The 23415-nt window shown below is 48.1% G+C and overlaps 1 long non-coding RNA gene across 1 annotated transcript; it reads left to right on the top strand.

The window, feature by feature from the left end:
- The first annotated feature begins 474 nt into the window (after positions 1 to 474).
- Positions 475 to 23392, top strand: LOC147582229 (uncharacterized). The gene is made up of 3 exons (XR_015248675.1): positions 475 to 888; positions 1252 to 1409; positions 22815 to 23392. It is a non-coding gene; the product is annotated as an uncharacterized LOC147582229 (long non-coding RNA).
- The last annotated feature ends 23 nt before the right edge of the window (positions 23393 to 23415 follow it).

The following is a 23415-nucleotide window of genomic DNA, read 5'->3' as shown; positions in this document are numbered from 1 at the left end:
TCTCGAAGAATCCCTCATGTTTTATTGCTTTTAAGGGAGAAAGATAATCAAGCCCAACAAAACACTGTGTAACTCATTACTAGATGCTGAGGAAGTCACATTAAATATGAGAACACAGAATGAAAGGGGACAAACGGACTCTCCTTGTGAGCAGGTCAGGGAACAGCAAAGAACGTATCGGTTAGGATTAGGCTCACCGCTAGTGACTCAGCCCGATCACAGAGGCTTAACCGCACAAAGTTAGCTTATCAGTTCACACAAAAGTTCAGAGGTAGTTGCTGTAGACTGAATGTTTGTGTCCCCTCCCCCCCCCAGCCAAATTCGTATGTTGAGGCTTGATCCCCAATGTGATGGTGTTGGGAGGTGACGCCTTTGGAAGGTGCTTAGGTCATGAAGGTGGGGCCCACAGGAATGGTCTTATGACCTTATAAAAGAGTTCCAGAAAGTTCCATAGCCCTTTCTGCCAAGTGAGGGCACAGCGAGAAGACAGTCGTTTATACACCAGACAGCAGACTCTCACCAGACACCAAATCTCTGGGCACCTTGACCTTGGACTTCCCAGGCTTCAGAACCATGAGAGATAAATAAATACATTTTTATTTACAAGTCACTTAGTTTTTGGTAGTGTGTTAGAGCAGCTCAAACAGGCTAAGACATGAGGCAACCCAGGGCTGGTGTGGTGATTGCACGAAGTCATCGAGCTCCTTCCGTCTTCTGTTTTGCTGCGCATCACCTCTAATCGCAGGGCAGCCTCACGGTCTCAACTGGTTGCTGGAGCTCCAGCCATTGTGTCTGCCGTCAAAGCAGCAGAAAAGGAGACAGAGAGGAAGAAGGGCTGAAGCGCCCCGGCCTTTTGTGTCCCCATATAGGTCAGTCATTGGTGAAGGGGTGTCTGGGTGAGGGGAGGAGGGGAGGGGCAGCCCACAGGCATTTCTGGGTGAGGTGACTCCCACGGGCAAGTCTTTCTGCGCCAGGACTGTGCCCCAGGGCAGCCTCGCTCAGGCTGGGGGGGGCGGGGGTGAAGTACACTGGCCTGGTGAATGGGGGCTGGCAGAGGTGACCCCGTGGCCTTCTGTTTTGCTTTTGGCCAGCTGACCCCCACAGCTGGCTCCGGGTACTCCGGCCCGCAGCGTTGGTTTCCCTCTCGTTCTTCACGAATCCGCCTGTTCCAGCTTCCCCTGAAACCCTGCTCCCCGTCTCTGTCTTCCGTTTTCACCCAAGACTTGCCTGCCCCGTTCCGTTCCTCTGGAGTTTCTCCCTGGCCGCCTCGGATGCCATCTGTCACTGACCCTCGGGTCCCCTCCGCTTCCGGCTGGGCCACCCCGTCCCGCCCACCCGGGCCCGTCGAGAAGGGAGACGGGGCCCACCAGGACATCATCACCCTCGAAGCCACCCTGCCAGGCGCTCAGGTGAGAAGTCCGGGGTCCCCAGGAGGGGCCGTGAGGGACCCGAAGGGGCCCTGGGCCAGCTTAGAGCAGAGCAGGGCCATCACCTCTCTGCTCTTGGGTGCGACTTCGGGAGCTCTGTCCACTGCTCTCTGTGGCCGCCTGCAAAACTAGCCTTCCGGGGGCAGGATCCCCCACTGTCTGTGCTGTCTGCAATTGCGCACTGGGTCAGAGGGAGACAGTTGGGAAGGGAAACAGCTGGGCTATTTATTAGAAGAAAGAGCTGCCAACCCCAGACAACAGCAGAGAGAGATGCCTCTTTGAATAAAACAGGCCACAGCACACACTTCCTCCGGCGAGAAGGGCGCAGCGGGGGCCGTAATGACACCTGCGGGCCTCCCACGGGCCTGCGCTTTGCCCTGGGGTTTTTCTGTATTTGTCCTTTATCGAGAAGGGGTGTCGGTGCGGGGGCCCCGGCACAGCTGAACGGCGACATTCCCACCACGGGGTTCGTCAGCAGGTCCGGCGGGACGCTGGTGTTCTGCCCTTGAAAATAAAAGCCCGAGTTTTTCCTCGGGGATGCGGGGACGGCTAATTACTGACACGTAAACTTGCAGGGATTTCCAACTCTCAAGTGGTTCTTCCTTAAGGCCGTAGAAGTTTGAAGATATTTAGGTATGTATTACTTTTTTGGAAAACTTTTACAGAGAGAAATAGGGAAAGAACAGCAGACAAGGGCAGAGAGAGAGGGAGAGGGAAAAAGGCTCCACGCTGTTATCTCAGAGCCCCACTCGGGGCTCGATCTCACAAACTGGGGGATCACGACCTGAGCCGAAGTCGGATGCTTGACTGACTGAGCCACCCAGATGCCAACACCCTGCTTTTTTTAAAAATAAGGATTTTATTTGTTTGTTTGTTTTAGAGATGGGGGAGAGGGGGGGAAAGAGAGAGAGAATCTTAAGCAGCCTCCATGCCCAACACGGAGCCCAGGGTGGGGGGGCTCAATCTCGGGACCCTGACATCATGACCTGAGCTGAAATCAAGAGTTGGACGCTCAACCAACTGAGCCACCCAGACACCCCCTTTTTTAAAGTAGGCCTCATGCCCCGTGTGGCGCCTGACAGTGAGGCTCAATCTCACGACCTTGGGATCATGACCGAAGCTGAGACCGAGAGCTGGACACTCAACTGACTGAGCCACCCAGGTACCCTAGATTTGTTTCTGTTGACCCGGATGGTTGGCCTCCAAGATATTCTGAAGTGGAAAACGCCAGTTGTAAACAAGATTATATGGTATTACCCACTTTAAAAGAACAACATGCAGACTCAAAATCTACGTACGTGCATGAGTTAGTGTGACTGCAAATCAGGAAGGGAAAGCAGAGTCGAAAGACATCTTCACTCCTAATATTACCTGTCATCTATCATCTATCTATTTATCTATTATCTATCTATCTATCTATCTATCTATCTATCATCTATCTCCAAACCCCAAGTTCACACAGATACTTTCTAATGCAATTCAACCCCCTAGGGCTCGCTTTAGGTTTCCCTCTTTCCAAATTTGTAAACTCAACTTCTACGACAGAAGACCGGCCTCCCGTTATCCTTATGTGTTTACCTATTAGAGCAACGTGACCAATCTCTTCTCACTGGCACTGCGTCCTCCCCTAAGCAGATGCTCCCCTCTCCGATCCTGTGCTAGGAGATCACCCGGCAGGTCTCCTCACCCTGCTGGACACCCTGCCCAGGCTGTACCCGCCATGGATGTCCTTCTCCGTGTCCACCTTGCCTGGGCTCCAACCCATTGAGCTGGGCTGCCTCCTGGCCCTCCCTCTGTGGGGACGCCTCCTGACCTCGCTTGGGTTCCGATATCTCATGCCACCCCCATTATGTGGACATCCCCTCACTCGGCTCTGGTTCCGACACTGGTATTGGGCCACCTCCTTGTCTGAAAACCTTCTTCACACTCTTGGGCTCCGACACCCAAGCTGCTTCCACCAGGCCTCAAAGACCCCCTTTTCTCTGTGACTGGACCCTGACTTCTTACCCTGGGCCTGCAGTTCCTTCTGGCCCTCGCAGGGCCACCTGTCTGATAGCACCGCTTACGGGCTTTGGACTGAAATGTTCAGGAAGAACTGAAGTTGTTAGCTAATTCTTTACCTCAAACGCTCCCAGCTACTTCCTGTTTCTAAACCCATCCACCGGTAGCCGCTCAGCCCCCTTTTCATCATTCCCAACAACTCGAGGGATCTACAACAGTTGTTGTTGAGAGGCGGAAAGCGGAATTAAGATGCACAGCCGCTGACAAAGGGGAGACAACATTATCATTATTTGCTCACGGATGGAGACACACAAAATCCTCAAGAGAATCAGCTAAAAACTACTGCGCCGGTAAGGGAATTCATTAGAATGTCCGCATACAGAAAACCCACACGTATCACTAGCTTTCTTATAAACCAACAGAAACCATTAGAAGATCAAACAGGAAAAGGTTCCTTTTGCAACTGCCTTCACCCTCGGGGCTCCAGGGAGGCTGGGGGTCCAGCATGTTGGAGGGCCCGTCCTGGGCGGGGCCCGGCCGGGGACCCCCTTCGTAGGACCAGGGCACCCCAGCACGTGACACTCAATTTCACGACTTGTTTTCTTTTTCCGTCTGGGAAGCAAATGGGAGGGCTGTCTGCTGTCATTAAGTGACAGGAAGCTTTGTGTGCCCCTTTCTAGAAGATAAATTACACATTTCCAGAACGTGTACTACTTACAAAATCCCTCTGAGAAATCACTCTGCCCAGAATTTGCCTGGGTGTTTTTTAACGTTCTTACTAAAGAACAGAGAGAGGGGATGGCCCATGGAACCTGCTTTGAATGAGGACATTCTGCTCAGGAAGCTGCATCCAGAAGGCGCCCCCGGCCACTCTCTGTGGGTGTGGGCAGACCGCCCACCCAGTCTACCTCAGGAAGGCGACTCCTGTCCTGAATAGGCCTGACATGTAAAAGGGAGAAGCCTCACCAGCACAGGGATTTGAAGCCATACATGGTCATTGTCTGAATGTTGTGTGACGTCACCTTGGGTCAAAAACCAGGCACCGACAAAGCCGCCCCTCTCTGAGACGAACAGCTGTACGGGGAAGGTCTCCGTGATCGACTAGGTGTTTTGTCGATTCATTGCTTTCACTCGTCTCTGCCTTGCTTTAGCAAAGCAGGCCTGGCCCCGAGGGCCATCCCTGGTTTGGGAAAAAGTCTGCGGGATGTGTGGGCTGTACGGGCTTAGCGTCCCTTTTGGGGTTTGAGGAGAGACCCGGAGGGCCCAGCTGCCATCCCACCATGGCTTGGGTGACCAGGTAGACAGTGGTGGTCTCGGATAGGCATCCAGGAGCAGCAGGTGTGGAGGGCAGGTGGTGAGTTTGGGTCACGGTCAGTTGGGGCACCTCGATGTTTGTTTCGTGGCTGACACAGGCCCCCACTCTAACAGGGTGGTTCTTTGGGGATCGGAGTCAACTCAGGCCCCATGTCCCGTCATCCTCAACATGTCTGCTGACTCTCCCTTCCCAGCCTACAGCCACCCGAGTGAGGAGCTGCAGGTCCTCACGGGGAAGGACTTGGGGCACCATCGAGGCAAAATCTGCCACGACGTCCTGGGGACCTTGCCCGAGGGCACCGACCACTTACTTAGTAGGTCTGGGATCTGAACATTTGGTTCGGGTCCGGGGAACAGAGCAAGGGGCCATAATTTTTAAAATTAGGGTGGCCGCCCTCAGCCCCTGGCTCCCTCATTCTCGTGGTTTTTTTTTTTTAATTTTTTTTTCAACGTTTATTTATTTTTGGGACAGAGAGAGACAGAGCATGAACGGGGGAGGGACAGAGAGAGAGGGAGACATAGAATCAGAAACAGGCTCCAGGCTCTGAGCCATCAGCCCAGAGCCTGACGCAGGGCTCGAGCTCATGGACCGCGAGATCGTGACCTGGCTGAAGTCGGACGCTTAACCGACTGCGCCACCCAGGCGCCCCTCATTCTCGTGTTTTATTGGACGTAAATGTTCAGTGGTGCCCTGTTGGCTGCCTGTCGATCTCGCCCCGGTGGGCACCCAGCTCTGCTAACCGTCCCCTCAGCTCCTTGCTGGGAGAAACGCCTGCAGACACACTCGGTGCCGGTTCAGGGCCAAGGCCCCTTCAGGGATGTCATCGGGGCCCATTAATGGGTTGGGGGGAGGTCCGGATATCCCCTCTGAGGGGAAGGCAAACTGTGTACTGTCTTTTACCACAAAGAAGGAAGCCAGGGGCCTTGCTGGTCATGGGAATTGCGGCCTCCTGGCTTCTGGTGGTCCAGTCACCACCGGGTCCCTATGACTCTGGACCCTAACATCCCCTGGCAAGGGCCCTTGTGTGTCTCAAGACAATCCTGTGTCTCCAGATAGTGTCCCCGTCCATGAACTTTTGCTTGCCAGTCTTAACATTCCCCCCCACTTGGAATCCAGTCTAAGGAGTAACTCTCCCACCCCCGAGGGGTTGCCTGACTGCCTGTTTTCTTGCAGCAGCCCTCGCACCTCTGGGGTTAGTTTGGGAACCCGGAGAAGCAGACACCGTCTCACGGTGAAAGACAGAAGGAGTCTGGCCCGTGGGAGAAGAAAGGGCGGAATGTGGAGCGGCCAGGCGAGCTGGGGAACCCCGTGCAGGCATTTCGGGGGGTGGGGGGTGGCGAGGTGGCCATCAGGGAGTCCTTGAGCCACGTGACCTGTCGGAGGCGACCCATCTCCCAGGAAGGGGTCTGCCTCCGAGTCCCTGCCCCTCCGTCCTGATCCGAGAGTGCATCTGCGCAGGCGCGAGTTATGTTCCCTGCGAACGGATCTGAAACGTACAACCTCGTGGCAGCCGCTCGGGCGCTGAACAAGCTGCTTAATAGCCTTGACTTGCTACAACCAGAATGATTGTCCCTCTGCTTCCTCTCTCTGTTTCAGTCGCATGCCTGCAGCCAGAATTTGCTTTTTTTTTTTGTTTTTAGCTTATTTATTTTGAGAGAGAGCGAGCACTGGGGAGGGGCAGAGAGAGCGGGAGAGAGACAGAGACAATGCCAAGTAGGCTCTGAGCTGCCAGCACAGACTCAGACGCAGGGGCCGAACTCATGAAACTGAGATCGTGACCTGTGCGGAGAGTCGGATGCGCACACACCTGAGCCGCCCAGGCGCCCCCGGAATTTGCTCTTCTGTGAATGTCACAGCTGACGCAAGCCAGAGGCTCCTGGCCAGCCCCCCTGTTAACGTGCGTCCTTTTGTCTTCTGAAACAGGCAGCCCCGATGTGCCTTGTCCTGCTTCCAAGTTAAACTTTCAAGACAGATGAGTAGCAAAATAAAAACAAAATAATCCTAAAGAACACAGAAAGAAGGAGTGAATAAAGATAAAAGCAGAAATAAAATGAACCAGAAAACACATGAGAATGGCAATTAAATCCAAGAGCTGAGTTGGGGGGTAAAGAATGAAATAAAAAGGATAAACCATTAGCTAACCTAATCTCTAAAAAGAAGGGAAGCATAAATATACAAAATAAGAAATGATAATGGAACAAAATAATTTTTTTAAATGTTTATTTTTGAGAGAGAGAGAGAGTGAGAGCAAGGGAGGGGCAGAAAGAGAGGAAAACACAGAATCTGAAGCAGGCTCCAGGCTCTGAGCTGTCAACACAGAGCCTGACGAGGGCTCAAACTCATGAACCATGAGATCATGACCTGAGCCGAAGTCGGATGCTTAACTGACTGAGCCATCCAGGTGCCCCAAGTAAAACAAAATGATTCTGCTGAAAATTATTAGATGGAACCACATGTCGATGGTTCAACCTACTATTTGTTCAACTCTCTGCAAATACATGTGAGCACCTGGATGGAATTAGCAATGTTCTATGAAAATACACACGACTGAGAATGACCCCAGAGGAGCTAGAAAACCTAAAACCTAAAACATATCAATTAACGTGGCATGAAAAAAAAAAAAGTCAAAGAACTACCTCCAAAACAAATAATACAAGGGCCAGATGACTTCACAAGACAATGCTACAAAATTTTTAAAGAACAGAAAATCCAAATGCTGTTTACTCTTTCAACATATAAGAAAATAAAACTGTACATTGAGAGTGGCTGACAGAACTCTCAGCGTAAGAATTTAGGACTCTCGCCATCTGGGCTTGTGCCCTGCTCCCACCTCACTCCCACTCTTTGTTATTGTGAGGAAATCCAACTGTTTGTCCCGTTCAATATCCCATGGTATGGATTTCGCTGATTACATCTCCATGGTGTCATTTGACATGTTCCTCTGTCCACTGTTTTTCTCGTAAATTGGTAGTTAGATCTAAAGATTTCATCGGTCTTAGGTTTAATTTGGGGGGGGGAAATCCTACTTCATAGATGAGCTACGTATTTCCATCGGGAGGCACATAGTATCTGGCGGTCTCTTTTTGTGACGTCAACAACCTTCGATGATTATTGCTGACAACTATTTATTCCTCAGAGGTTGCTAAGTGGTAATATTCTAACTCTACCATTTCTTCTTAAGCTGGCTTCCTTCAGTAGAAAGAATATTCCCCTCATCAACGCTTTGGCTATCCCAAGGTACATTTCATATGGGAACAGTAGGATAAATGCTTGACTCTGTCTCTTAATCTTCAGTTTTCCAAACAGAGTTGGTTTCTTAGTATTCCCCAAAGGTGACCAATGAGGAATTTTACCTTTTGCTTTTCCTATCATTATGAACTCACTATTTTAGACATATTTGGTATGTTTTGATCTTTTGAGGTGACTAATCTTGCTAATGCTCAAATTATCCAATTTTGGGCTGTGGCATTCTCTTCACTTGTCAATTCATTCACCATGACTCTAGTAATCTTTGATAACTCCTTGCCTCTGGTGTGAATATGTTCTGGGCTCTCCATCACACTGCCTGTCCCAGGCCTGGAATCAGTTATTCCTCCAAGGAGGCCTGGCTTCCTTTTAGTGAGAAATGGTATTGGGGCGCCTGGGTGGCTCAGTTGGTTGAGCGTCTGACTCTTGACCTCAGCTCAGATCGTGATCCCAGGTCGTGGGACCGAGCCCCATGTCAGGTTCTGCACTGAACACGAAGCCTGATTGGGATTCTCTCTCTCCCTCTCTCTGCCCCTCTCCCCTGCTCATGCACTCTCTCTCAAAATAAAAATAAATAAACAGATAAATAAAAAGAAATGGTGTTAGTGACCACAACTGGGAGCTGGGGGAGCATCTTATTTCTGGATTCGTCATTGTTTTCATGTTTGTTAGTGGCCCTCACTAGCAAATTACAGACTTACGCAGTTTTTGTTAGGCTTGTTGACTTTACACTACACTTCCTTCTCCCACTCCAAAAATTCCAGTTACAGTGAGTTGAACCTAATGCTTATCTTTTTATGCCACAAATGCACACGCAATAGTTTCAGAGTAATGCTACAAAACTATGACCAATAACATGAATAGCAAAAATCAGTTTAAGCCCTCTTCGGCGGGGGTGTTTGTTTTGTTCAGAGGCTATATCCCCCTTGGTGGGTAAAATCAAGATGCTGTGCTTTAAAATCACTTGGGATAGTGTTCTCTATGGGGATGGGTCACATGCAGAGACATGGAGAGGGTCATCTGTTTTATTTTGCCCTTATTTTAAGGGATTGCTTTGTAAAGTGTATTATTGTTTCAAAATACGTAAAATATTTACATCAAATCTATAAAACACGCATATTCAGGGAAGACTGACACCTAAACCTGTTCTCTCTATCCTTCCTATTCCTTCTCTCCTCCGATAAATAACAATTTTTAAAACTCGCTTGTTTTTTGCTTGCTTGTTTGTTTTTCCAAATGAACTTCATAATCAACTTGTTCAGCTCCAGCAAACAAACAAACCAAAACTCTGATGATATTTTTATTGGACTGCATTTCCACCTCTAACTTCATTTCGGGAGAACTAACATCTTTATGATGTTGAGTTTCCTTGTCAGAACAAAGGATGTCTTTCTATTTGTTCGCATTCTTTTGTCGTCTCAAGAGGGCTTTCTAGTTTTGTTTCCCATGTAGGTTTTGGATGTTCTGGAAGACACAGAAACACGCTGCTCAAATGTCTCTCCAGTGAGAAGCAGGCGGTTAGCTGATCGTCTCCAGCAGGTACTTTTTCCAGGACAAGATGCCGCACCCAATTCCAATGCGTGTGCGGGTTTTCTCCCGGCACCGAGCAATTCTCTCACGCCAGCGGGTTGTCCTACAATTCAACTCAGTTCTGACACTCCCTACCTGGAGATAGTGTCAGACTCCAGAGGGTAAGGACTCAGTCCCACCAGGCTGCACTCCCCACCTGCCACTGCCCCTCTTTCTTTTAGCGGTAGCAAGTTTGGGTTGTCATATGTGCATCTGATCAACAGATCAGGTGGGAGTTTCTACAGATGGGAGTCTCCCATGACTTCCTCTTGGGTTGGATTAATTTGTTCGATTAATTAGCAGAACTCAGAGAAACATTGTACTTACTGGATTACTGGTTTATTATAAAAGGATATAACTCAGGAACGGACAGAGGGACGAGGTGCATCAAGCACAGAGCATGGGAAAGGGGTGCAAAGCTTCCATGCCTTCTCTAGGGTGCCACTGTCCCCAAATCTCCATGTGTTCCCCAACCCAGAAGCTCTTTGAACCCCATCCTTTTGGGGATTTTGTAGAGTTTTCATTTCACAGCTGTGATTGGTTAAATCATTGGCTGTCAATTCCTCTGATAATCACGTTTGCAATATTCCTCTCCTGTCCCTGGAGGTCAGGCAGTGGGCTTGAAGCCTCCAACCTTCCAATCCCATGGATTGGAACGGGCCTCGCAACCAGCCAGATCCCTCAGTGGGGCCAAAAGTCACCTCGTTAACATTACAAAAGACACTTTGTGGCTCTCATCACTTAGGAAATTTTTAGGGTTTCACCAGAGCTCTGCCAGAAATAGGAAGACGACCAAATATATATTTCTTATTATACATCACAAAATATCCGAGTCCACCTCTTGTGTTGGTCATGTTTTCAGGGGGGCCCTGGCCATCGGCTGAGTCAGGCCATTCTAATAGCCTGGCTATTCTTCTGACCAACACAAACTCCGGATCTCCTGCTGGGCTGGTGGGGACTCTCACAGATGAGGGGTCTGAGGGCTCTTCCTTTCCCACACAGCCTCCTTCACTTTCAACTTTCTGCACTCTGACTCCATCCTGGCAGCTGCTTCCCCGAGCACACAAACTGTGACAAAGGCTGTAGACTTGAATGAATGAATGCTTTAGATATGAATGAAGTATGTTTTAAAGTGGTTGCTGTTCTTACGTATGAAAGCTATCAATTTTTCTATGTTCATTTTGTACCTTGCTACTTAACTGAATTGTATTGTTTGTAACAGTATTTCCATGGCTGTTTGGGGGTTTTCCACTGATAAAATCGCATCATTTGTGGATAGTGAGAATTTTACCTTTTTTTTTTTTTTTCCTAATTCTTACGCCTCTTCTTGTTTTTTTCTTGCCTGATTGCATTGGCTAATACTCCAATACAGTGCTAAACACTGTCTTGTCTTGTTCCTTGACAAATCCTTGACTTGTTCCTCACTTTAGTGAAAATCTTCAAGTGTTTTCCATTTAATGCAATGTTGGATCATATATATATATTACATATAATATATCATATATATAATACATAATATGTTATATATATATTATATATGTGAAATCATGTTAAGAAGATATCTTTTTTTAAATGTTTATTTTTGAAGGAGAGAGGGGCAGAGCATGAGCAGGGGAGGGGCAGAGAGAGAGAGGGAGACACAGAATCCAAAGCAGGCTCCAGGCTCCGAGCTGTCAGCACAGAGCCTGACATGGGGCTCGAACTCACGTACCGCGAGATCATGACCTGAGCCGAAGTCGGATGTTTAACTGACTGAGCCTCCCAGGCACCCAAGGAGATATCTTTTAATTCCTATTTTATTGGGTTTTCTACATGAACGAGTTTTGGATTACAAATGTTTTGTAAAAAGCTGTTAGATTCTCTCTGTTAATTTTCTAGTTAAGGGTGTTGCATTGACGTTCACTAGTGAGATGGGGCTGTGCTTTTCGGAGTAGACTCATCAGGTGTATGGCTTAGTTCTTTCCTGGTTAGGTTAGCTGATGATTTGTCTTTTTTTTGAGGGTTTTCACCTTCAGAGCCAGATTTTTTATTATTACTTCCACTCTTTTTCTTTTTTTTAACTCTTTAAATTGCTTTATCCTTATTTTTTCTTCTGTTTTCTTTTAGCTTACTCTGTCATCCAGAGTAGCACTCTACTTACGTGACATTAATACTATACATTTTCCCTGGATAATTGCTTTTGCATATCCCATCGGTACTGATATGTTTTCAGTCCATTTTATTTTCAAGAAGCTGGGTAAATTCATCTTGTAGGTTCTGTTTGCCCTACAAGATGTTTGCCCATCTTGTAGGTTCTGTTTGTTTAATAGTATGTATCTTAATTCCAGGTAGAAGAGATTTTTTTGTTTATTGTATTGCTGACACCACAACTTTGGTCGTATTATGATCGGAGGATGTTGCTCATACAATTTCCATTCTTTGAAGTTTACTAAGATTTTCTTTGTGGCCTGACATACGGTGAATTTTCTGAAAGTTCTTTGTATCACGCTATTACTTAACATTGTTAAAGCGCTGATGCCAATTAGATGAGAAAGAGAAATGAGGCAAACACAGTAGAAAGGAAGAGGTAAAATAATCATTATTGTCACATGTTATCGCTGAAAAACCCAAAAGAACCCCCCCAAAATCTGTGTAAACAAAGGTAATGCAGAAATGTGGTTGTGTAAAAAAGTGTATACAAATCACTACCCTTCAAATATAGGTATGCATTATATTAAATATATTATATATTAATTACGAATATGATATAATCATATACATATATATTTAGAAGCATAGTGTAGGACTAGTTATACAGTTTGTAAGCATTGTGTGTAAAGCCATATAGCTACCCAGAGATGTTTATCCCAGCAAAGAGCTTGTGTTTATGGGAAAAAAGGGGGGAGCCCCAAAGACATCTTCAGGCTTCGCACTAAACTTTACTCCCCGCGACCCTTCTGATCGCTCCACAGAAATATCAGAGCGGCCAAGAAACCGGCGTATCTAGGAAGAAAAGAGGTCGGAGAAAACGGTCAGGGTCACGGTCACGTGAGAGAAGAATGGAGAGGGGTGCTTTGTGCTTGGAGGGCAGAACAACGGGGCCTTCAGGGAGGGAGGAGAGAGGGCGATAAGGAGACAGGAAGAAAGATGGGCGAGTCCCCAGTTCCTTCTGCCAGAGAGAAGAGGCTATTTGGGGGATGGATGGCAACAATCCCTAAAAGCAGATTTCATCTCTCAAGGGACCTTTGAACAAACAGGATCCGTGCACCAGTTTTTCTGAAAACAACTGTAGGAAACAAGCCGATGCCGTTACGACTGCAAAATTACCGGCAAGAAATACCCTTTGGGGACCGTTCTGAGGGCAGAGCTTTCATGGGGGACCCGCGTTTGAAAAAGTGAAACCTCGTGCGTTTGCTCTTGAAGCTGTAAAAGCTTTCTCGTGTTCTTGCATTAAACGGCGTTGTCAGGGGACTGAGAGCTTTTCCCTTCACTAATGGCCCATTATGGCCTCAGAGACCGACGTCTTTAGAAACGCCATGGTTCCCTTGGCCAGCCCTGGTTTCATCGTGGCGGGAGCCACCCGAACTTCTAAGTGCGGCTGCCAGGCTTTTTTCTTAAATGTGGAGAATGCACAGCGACCGGGAATTATCCTGACAAACTGACGTCTCCGAAGAGAAAGCTGGGCCATAAACCTTTTTGCTAACGCAGTGCGGGCCGAGCGATTTCTCAAGGCTGCCGTTGGCTGGTGCTCCCGCGGAAGGCCGCTGGGCTTGGAGCCAGAAGTCTTTAGTTAAGCCCTAGATTCACCATGAACTCGGCTTGTGGCCTTGAGAACCACTCAGCCTTCCCCTAGCTCTGTTTTCTCCTCTGTTGGAGAGGAGAATGAAGTCTTCCTATCTCACAGGATGGCCGGGAAGGTTCAAAAGAAGATCACGCGTGCAACCGAATGGTACGGGGCCTGGCATGTGATGAGGGTCTGCGGAATTGAAACCCGGGCCCCTTGCTAGTTTGGGGCAGTGACCGCCACACAAAGTCCCCTGGAATCGCCCGGGAAGCTAGAAAACCAAAACGAAACAAAACCCAAACTCACAAAATCCTGGCCGACCCAGGTCCCTGTGCCTGCCCCAGACCGATTTTTTTGTGGTTCTGTGTCGTCTCTATATGTCGGGCACTTGGGAGCCCCTGGTCCAGAGTGTTGCAAGTTACAAAAATGTGACCACCAGCCGCGTCTCCCAGCGGGCACAGCGCGCGATGCCCACGTTCAGCAGGCAGCGGGTTCTATGGCGCCGCAAGAAATCTTCCATCGAAGTTACTGTGGCAGACTGAATTCCCTCAGAATCAAATGTCATCACAAAACCTGAAACCTAAGTGTTACCGCGAGGCAAATTTCAAACAGAAACAATTGATATTAAACACCAAGCTGTCGGAACTCAGGCTATTTCGTCAACGCTGTAAGAAGTTCTCGAGAGAATGTTCTGGAGGGTGGGGGCTGGTCTCCCCTGGGGAAGGCCACCTGGCTACTCCAGGAGGTAAAGGTTACCTCAGCCAATCCCCCGAAGTCTGGAGGGCAACCCTCCCAGGGGCCCATCATACCGAGCATCACACAAGGGGACTTGTCGCAGACCTGCCCCTAAGGCTTGTGGGGCGGGCCGGGGGCACAAGTGTTGGAGGAAGCAGAACCCCTTCTCCTGTCTTGACACGAGTACCTGGAAGGCAAGGAATGCTTTTAGAATTCCCGAGTGAATCGGGGTTTCGTGTGGAAAGGCGGCCGTACGATGACCTCCAGCCCCAGCCCAACACCAAGGTCTGCCCATCTCTTCTCTCCCCATGCCCGGGAGTCAGGAGCCTCAGCTGCCTCCAGCCTCTCCAACGGCCGCTGCCTGGCTCGTCCTTGGCCCCAGGAGCCTGTGTGCCCACCAGCCCGTGTCCCCTTCGGGAGGGTGGCCCAAAGCACACTGGGGGTCATTTGAGTGGGAGTTCCCAGAAGCCTGGGCACCTGGAGCACCATCTGGGTCGGGAGGGGCATGGGCTCCAGGTGGGCGCATCTCCTCGGCCTTGACCCACGGGGAGGGGTAGCTGGGGAAGGTCAGAGCAGCACCCGAAAGCGTGGGGCCCAAGGCAGTGTCCGTGGCGAAGCTGGCTTTCTCAGAGTAGCAGCACAACGAGGGGTCACGTGGGGCAAAGAGGACTCGCCGAGTGTCCCAGCATACGGTCGATGGCAGTGGGTGCGGGCACTGAGGACATGTTCCCGGAGACTAAGAAGCAGGATGGGCTGAATTATCTGAGCAAGGAAGGGAGTGGCGACGTGGAGGGTACTTTCGACAGATCTTGGGCAAAGGAACGGAGCTAAGAGACAAGGTACGGTGTCCAGGAGTCATGTGTGAGTCTTGGGGACGAGAGTGGGGGTGGGGTGGGGGCTTAGGGGAGGGTGGGAGGGTGTTCATCGGGAAATTAAAGGCAACGCTTTATAAGCAGGGGGAGGGGTGGGAGCAGCCTTGGGTAAGGCATCTTCACACACAAAAGGTGCTCGGGGCATCCGGGTGACTCTGAGTTGAGTGTCCGACTCTTGATTTCAGCTCAGGTCACGATCTCACAGTTTGTGGGTTTGAGCCCTGCAATGGGGCTCTGCCCTGAGAGAGGCTCCGCTGGGGATTCTCTCCCTCTCTCCCTCTCTCTCTGCCCCTCCCCTGCTTGTTCTCTCTCTCTCTCTCTCTCAAAGTAAATAAACTTTAAAAAAGTACTCTCATAAAATGGACTGTGGTCACCGTATTTGCGAATTCCATGAAACATCATCTGCTGAAGCCCAGATACTAAAACCATCTAATGCTTTTAAGTTAAAGATATCACATTAACTTTCTTTGTTAGTGTTTTTAAAGCTGCAGAATAACAAAGAAACTCTGTTCCTGTACTAATTTTGTTTTTAAGAGCTGCGTTTTTTAGATGTTTTTATAGCACTGAGAGTTTTCATAGGCTTTGCAAGCTGCAACATTGTTCCAAATAAACAAATTCAAGTCTTGCCCTAGGATATTACAGACAAACAACACAGAAATCTTTCTTGTTCTCCTTTTCTTTTAGATTATCTGACAGGCTTTTAGGACTGCTTGTTGATGGTACGAATCTGAACAGTGGAGGCCCCCAGAGGGGAGGGAAATGTGAGTTTTGAATATGACTTTTCTACTAAACAAATGAAATGGAATGGAAATCCATTGTAATAAACTCCACAGGGCATGCCTGTTCTCTTGGTGCAGCAAAAGTCCTTTGTCATGACTGTGCGGTTGGCATTCAAAGTCCTTGCTTACAGTGACTAAAAATGAAACGGTACAAGGAGAAAAAAAGAAGTGCCTGGAACCCAGTAGGGGGAAGTGGGCAGTTGGCTTGTCATTCAAAATCTCTCTCTCCTTCATCGTGGCCGGTTCTGTCTAGATGCCACCATGGCATTAGAGGAAGGTGCAGTCCTGTCACGGAGGTCTCAATCTTTTCTGTGACTGGCTTTGACACAGGTATGAGAAACAAGTCTGGCCGAAGGGAACCTCTTCTAGCCCTTGTGAGATTTGGGTGTGATGCCCAGACAGCTGCAGCCATTTTGCAACCATGAAGACCATGAAGCCTTCCTCGACACCCTCGCCTCGGGAGAGCGAGGCGCTTGTCTAGTTATTGGATTAATGTCTGAGTCTGTCAGGCTGGATGGTCAGATCCCCGCAGGCAGGGACCCCATCTGGGTGGTCTGCACTGGGCAGCTGAGACATAGTGTGGTGCCTGCCACATAATGGGAGTTCAGTAAACTTTTTTTTTTTTTTTTTGGTTAAGTTTATTTATTTATTTATTTCGAGAGAGACAGAGAAGGCAGCACAAGTAGGGGAGGGCAGAGAGAGAAGGAGAGAGAGAATCCCAGTGCACGGCCTGATGCGGGGCTCAAACTCGTGAACCATGAGATCGTGACCTGAGCACAAACCAAGAGTCAGATGCTCAACTGACTGAGCCACCCAGGCACCCCCAAAACTTTTTTTTTTTTTAATAAACGAAGTTGTTGAAGAGACTCTGTTGTAATCTAATCAACCACCAGGTCACGAGCGGGTTTGCGTTATGCAGACCTCTTTTGACAGGGATTTCGAGGGTCGAGGGAGCCTACCCCGTGCTACAAATATGTCAGAAGACTTGAATGTTCTTTTGTGGTCCCAGGCAGAGATCCCGATCCGAAGTGTCAAGGATTTGTATATTTCAAATTCAAATGTCTTTGATCTTTACTTGGTGTTTTGACCTAAAAAAGAAAGAAAGAAAGAAAGAAAGAAAGAAAGAAAGAAAGAGCACTGCACAAATTGTCAGGCTTTTGTTTGTTGGACAGATGGTGGGTGTTCAAGCCTTGGGAACCAGCCTGTGCATTCTCTGCGTGGGGAAGAGCATGTCAGTCGGCTTTGTTCTCAGTGGGTAGATTGTTCTGGAACCCGAGGAGGAGACAGACAGGTATTCCACAAGATTAGTCACCGGAGAACTGTCTCTGTCACGTGATTTCTTCCTGTAATTGTTGATAGGAATTTTCTCTGTGTGAAAGAAGAGCGAAATGAGACATTCATTTTATTTCATTGAATGAAAGCAGTTAGAGCTTCCTGGCTAAAGTAGTTATTGTTAAACTGTAAATTTAGATGGGGGGGGGGAATTAGGATGTATTCTTTTTTTTTTTAATGTTTTTATTTATTTTTGAGACAGAGAGAGACAGAGCATGAACGGGGGAGGGGCAGAGAGAGAGGGAGACACAGAATCGGAAGCAGGCTCCAGGCTCCGAGCCGTCAGCCCAGAGCCTGACGCGGGGCTCGAACTCACGGACCGCGAGATCGTGACCTGGCTGAAGTCGGACGCTTAACCGACTGCGCCACCCAGGCACCCCAGGATGTATTCTTGATTAAACTGTAGTGATTGGCAGACTTCCTGGCCCAAAGCTTACAATGACAGCCACCCTGTCCCCCTTATGCAACAAGGACCGTGTACTTGTATGTTTGCGCTTTTCTGCGTGTGTTTCTTTCTTCCTTTCAAAGGACTAGATCATTTCAGCCTTACGACAACCCCGTGAAGGATGAAGATCTGTTTTACAGACGAGGAAGCGGAGGTAGACCGTTCTGTGTTTTGTTTAAAATCTCGCACCTACTAAGCACAGCAGGGCCTAGAACGTAGGACTAGCCTTTTCCTACTGTTAGAGCCATTTTCGTTGGAAACCAGGGTGAGCCAGATGAGACAGGAGGGAGAAGGACTGAAGGACAGACCAAACCCACCGTGGTAGCTTAGTCTACGGACACGTGGCTCAGTTCAGGAGAACACGTGGCTCACAGGAGGCCGGGGCCCGGGGAGGGGGCACCTCAGAACGGTTGGCCCCGTCCTTGCTGGAAGAGGACGACAACATCTATATCTGAACACAGCTCAGGGAAGGAGCCAGCGTTAACATGGACACAAAGGTGTTTGAAACTCATCCAGCGAGAGTCAAAACCCTGCCTTAAGTGCGTTTCGATGTGTTCGCTAACTCAACTTTTGACAAATATTGTCTCCTAAAAGCGTTGCGTGCTGTCTGGGTGGGTTTTTGGATGTATAATTCATATTCCTCCTTTCATTTGGCAAGCTGATTTTCTATATATTCACGATGCCTTGGCAGATGCCATACGACTGAGCCCTGTAGTTAATCTGTGTAGCCCCACATGTTGTAAATATTGCATTGCTGGGATGAAATCGGCTTGTTCATTTCTTGAGTGTTTTCTTAACGTGGTATTTTGTGTTTCCGGCTAATAGTTTATTTAGCATTTTTGCGTTGATACTCACGAGTGATATTGGTTCGCAGCGATCTTGTATTCCTCCCGTCTTTACCAGGCACAGGTACCAATGTTACACTTGATTCATGAAAGGAATTCGGGAGTCTTTCCTCATTTCTAATGCTCTGGGGAAAAATCTGTACATATGTTCACTGTCAGAAAAATTCGAAGGCAGAGAATGCCCATTCTTCCAAATAAGTTACGAGAGAAAAAATCCACCAAATCCAATAACACAATTTCTCATGTTCTTCACCCGACCTCAGGCTTTGTAGAAAGTGAAGTCCAGGGGCGCCTGGGTGGCGCAGTCGGTTAAGCGTCCGACTTCAGCCAGGTCACGATCTCGCGGTCCGTGAGTTCGAGCCCCGCGTCAGGCTCTGGGCTGATGGCTCGGAGCCTGGAGCCTGTTTCCGATTCTGTGTCTCCCTCTCTCTCTGCCCCTCCCCTGTTCATGCTGTGTCTCTCTCTGTCCCAAAAATAAATAAAAACGTTGAAAAAAAAATTAAAAAAAAAAAAAAAGAAAGTGAAGTCCAAGGGCGCCTGGGTAGCTCAGTTGGTTAAGCTTCCGACTTTGGCTCAGGTCGTGATCTCACAGCTTGTGGGTTCGAGCCCCGCGTCGGGCTCTGTGCTGACAGGTCAGAGCCTGGAGCCTGCCTCGGATTCTGCGTCTCCCTCTCTCTCCGCCCTTCCCCTGCTTGCGCTCTGTCTCTCTCTCTCTCTCTCTCTCTCTCTCTCTCTCTCTCTGTCTCAAGAATATATAACCATTTAAAAAAAAGACAGTGAAGTCAAACCAGGAAAAACAGAAGCAGGAGAGAAGAGTGGTGCTGGTGAGTAGCCTGAAGCTGGTCCACAGCCATCGTCACAAAGACAAAATGGACCCTAAATATGAAAACATGAAGAGTGTATTTGGATAGATCAGGACACAGACTCCAGGAAGGGACTTAAAATGACGTGTAGTTCGAAGGAGCTGTCTTTAAAAACGCCAGCTTCTAGGGGTGCCTGGGTGGCTCAGTTAAGTGTCCGAGGTCGGCTCGGGTCCCGATCTCGCGGTTCATGAGTTCGAGCCCCGCGTCGGGCTCTTTGCTCTCAGCACCGAGCCCGCTTTGGATCCTCTGTCCCCGCTCTCTCTGCCCCTCCCCCCTCTCAAAAACGCATAAAACATTAAATAAATAATAAAAGCCAGCTTCTGAGGCTAGAAAGGCAAATAGGGAGGGAGAGAGGAAGGAGTCTTTTAAAAACTGGGTGCTGGAGGGGGGCAGGAACAAGAGGAGAAAGTTTGGGGTCTAGCTAGATAAATGAGCCACACGTGGGAGAACATGCAAACACTGCCCTCGCTGCCGAATGAACCAAACAAAAACATCCACTCGAGCCCCTGGACTTTCCCGCTGACAGGACAGAGTGAAGTTCAGCCGGGAGTCCAGCAAAACACCGACGCCACGGGCACCGATACGAAAAAGATCGATGGGTCCACCCGGTGTTAGCAGCGCCCCAGACCAGAGTAAGATGTTCGAACAGAATTAAATATACTCAAAGATGCCTTTGAGGATAAAACAACGGTGAATCAGAAGTTCAAAAACTGAGAAGAAAGATGTAAACGACAACAACTAGGAAGAGATCAAGAAAAGGGCGACTGAGTTCAGGAAAAAAATTGGAGAGGGGCGCCTGGGTGGCTCAGTCGGTTGAGCACCAGACTTCAGCTCAGGTCATGATCTCACGGTTCGTGAGTTTGAGCCCCGGATCGGGCTCTGTGCTGACAGCTGGGAGCCTGGAGCCTGTTTCTGATTCCGTGTCTCCCTCCCTCTCTCTCTGCTCCTCCCCCACTCATGCTCTGTCTCTCTCTGTCTCAGAAATAAATAAACATTAAAAAAAAATTTTTTTAAAAAGATGGAAACAACTAAGATTAGAGAGTAAGTTGTGGGAAGGACAGTCAAGGAGGGAATTACATCCGTGTTACTGGAATCCCCAAGGAAAGAAAGAAAATGAGACAGACAGAGCTAATATTCAAAATGATAACCCAAGAAAAAATTAAAAAAAATTTTTTTTGGTTTATTTTTGAGAGAGAGACAGAGTGTGAGTGGGGGAGGGGCAGAGAGAGAGGGAGACACAGAATCTGAAGCAGGATCCAGGCTCCGAGCTGTCGATACAGAGCCCGACCCGGGGCTCGAACTCACAAACCGTGAGATCACGACCCAAGCCGAAGTCAGATGCTTAACCGACGGAGCCACCCAGGCGCCCCTGTAAGACAGTTTTCAAAACGGACAAGAACTTGGGGAACGCTGCACCCTAATGCTTTCCGGCAGAATCTACTAGAGAATGAGCTTCACGAAGCAAGAGATGACTGAGGGGGCCTCTGCACAAGGAGTGAGGTGGGCATTTTAGGACCGTGGAGGAAGATGGACGGCTGAAACCGAGGTGAGGTCGGGGTGGGCAGAGCGTCGGTTGGGCAGTAGAATGCATCTAAGCCAAGGCCAGGGGTTACCTTCCCATCACTTGAAAAGACACTCCTTTGAAATATTAATAATAATAGTAATAGTGAATGACATATATTTTATGTACTTTATAGAAATTATCTCGCTGAACTTAATGTATGTTGCTTACTTGTCACAATTTCATTCTTACGACAACTCTGTGAGGTTCTCTTACTCCTGTTCACAGATCAGGAAACTGAAACGTGAGAGGGTTTGCACAAGGGGATGAGGTTCCCCTAATGCAGTGGCATATCGGGAATCTGGATCGGGTCTGCCTTTCTCCAAGCCTGTACCGTCTCCCACAGTGATTGTCCTCAAAGAGCAGGATATGAAGCTGTTATCAGTAATGCATACCTTCATGTGAATGAGTTTGTCAATATTAGCAATTCACATCTCTTTAGCACTTTACCATTGGCAAAGCACTTTGACATATACCATGCTGCTGGGTGGTCATAACAACCCTACAAAGTAGGTAATATAATCTCCACTTTACAAAAGAGGAAACTGAAGTCCAGATACTTGTGGGATGATAGCTCGCAAGTGAGGGATGGAATAGTGATTTGAACTGAGGTCTTTTGGTCGTCGAGCCATGGTTTTTCCATCACCACGAGCGGAGTCTCCTCGACAGCCGAGAACAGGGCATTGAGAGGACAAGAGCAGGGGGAGACACGCAATTTTTAAGTAAGTAGAAAAAAAACGTTCAAAAGGAAAACAAAAACTGAATGTAACTTTACCCCAAAACTGAAAAAAAAAAAAAAATCAACATTGTTGAAGATTAAGCAAGTACGGATTGGGACTGTGCTTCCTGTCTGAATGGGACCAGTTCTCGAAAACCCGGACTGTATTTGTCTTGAATTGTCTGAACTTGGCTTCTGTCCTTTTGCCATGGAACATTCTTCCTTTTCACCTGACCTGTCAAGACACACCTTATCCTTATCCTTCAAGACCGAACTCAAACATCGTCCGCATCATTCTTTCAGCAAGAAGGGAATCGTTCCTCTAAATTTCTGAGCACTTTCTTTTTTAAGCCAAAACGCATTTATTTTTATTATACCTTTTTTAGTTGAAGTTCACAGCATGTATAGAACCTTAAAATAGAATTTATAAAAGTTGTTAGAGAAGGGGTGCCTGGGTGGCTCAGTCGGTTGAGAGTCTGATTCCTGATTTGGGCTCGGGTCGTGATCTCAGGGTCAGAGGATCGAGTTTACATCAGGCTCCACACTAAGCATGGAACCTGCTTGAACTTCTCTCTCTCTCTCTCTCTCTCTCTCTCTCTCTCTGCCCTCCCCCCACCCCAGTTGTTCATTCTCTAAAAAACAAATGTTGTTAGACAGATGGAAACAACTACAAATTCTGCACATCACGTCACAGCCTCTTAGATATATACTACATTTGATGGGTGTCCCCATGCACTTTTTATAAATGCTATTTTTTAAACTGGAAGTTTTGATTTTGAGATGATTATACATTTATAAGTTATTCTAAGAAACAGCACAGCGAGACCCCATGTTTTCTTTACCTGTTTTCCTCTAAGGGGTGGATCTTTCAGAACTGAGTCCAATAGCACCGCCACATTGACATAGACCTGTGCCTCTGATTCAGATACCTCGGTTTCACACGTACTCGATTCTGTGCATGTTTAGTTCTGTGCAACCTTATCACGTGTGAAGGTCCGCATCTCTGACACCATAGTCAAGATACAGCATGGCTCCAACACTACAACAATCCCTCCTGTCGCTGTCATATAATGACACCCCCCTCCCTCCTCCCTGCACCCCGACCCCAACCCCTGGCAACAACTAATCTGCTTTCCTTTCTAGAATTTCATCATTTCAAGAATGTTGCCGAATGGAGCCTTATGGTATATAACCTTTTGAGATTGGCTTTTTCATCCAAGCACTTCCTAGATCTGCAGTCATTATGTTTGGCTATGGCTTCTATCACTTGGTCAAGTTCTTTAAACATCCCATGCCTCGGTTTCTTCACCTGTAAAATGGGGATAATAATTTCTATCTCACAGGGTTGCTGTCTGTAGATGTTGGGGAGACACCATCAGAGAGAGAGGGATGCTGGGACCATACCCTCGTAGAGACAGGGGTACTGTGGACACACTCTCAGAGAGAAGGATGCTGAGAACACCCTCAGAGAGAAGGATGCTGGGAACATCTTCAGAGAGAGGGATGCTGGGGACACACCCTCAGAGAGAGCTGCTTGCCCTCGGAGAACCAGGACCTGTGACTACCTGTCCACAGAAGCCTGATTCAGAAGTTTAAGTGCAGAAAGGGACCATCCTGAGGCGTTGTAGCATTAGACGGCACTGACAGCAAATGTTGTTAATTATCTGATCAACATAGGTATGATGGATTTTCAATCTTATTTAAAGTTTATACTGTCTCCAGGAAGCTGGGTAACATGCTTTGTTATTCCATGTAAATCTCTAACGTGTCTACACAGCTCTCCGCGTGTCTGCTCATTATGTGGGGGGAGAAACTTTTTGGCACTTTTCATGCTTTTCCCCAAAGAACACCTCTAACCAAGCAAAAGCAATCTGATTCCCCAGCTGGAATGATGTAAGTGGAATTAAATATTTTTAAATGATGTCTTGATAGTTGTTGAAATTC

This window comes from Puma concolor, chromosome A3 (genome assembly GCF_028749965.1).
Source record: "Puma concolor isolate L17-30 chromosome A3, mPumCon1.1.hap2, whole genome shotgun sequence".
NCBI classification, from domain to species: Eukaryota; Metazoa; Chordata; class Mammalia; order Carnivora; family Felidae; genus Puma; species Puma concolor.
Note: the sequence above shows the minus strand (reverse complement) of the source record. Positions and strands in the feature narration are given on the sequence as shown.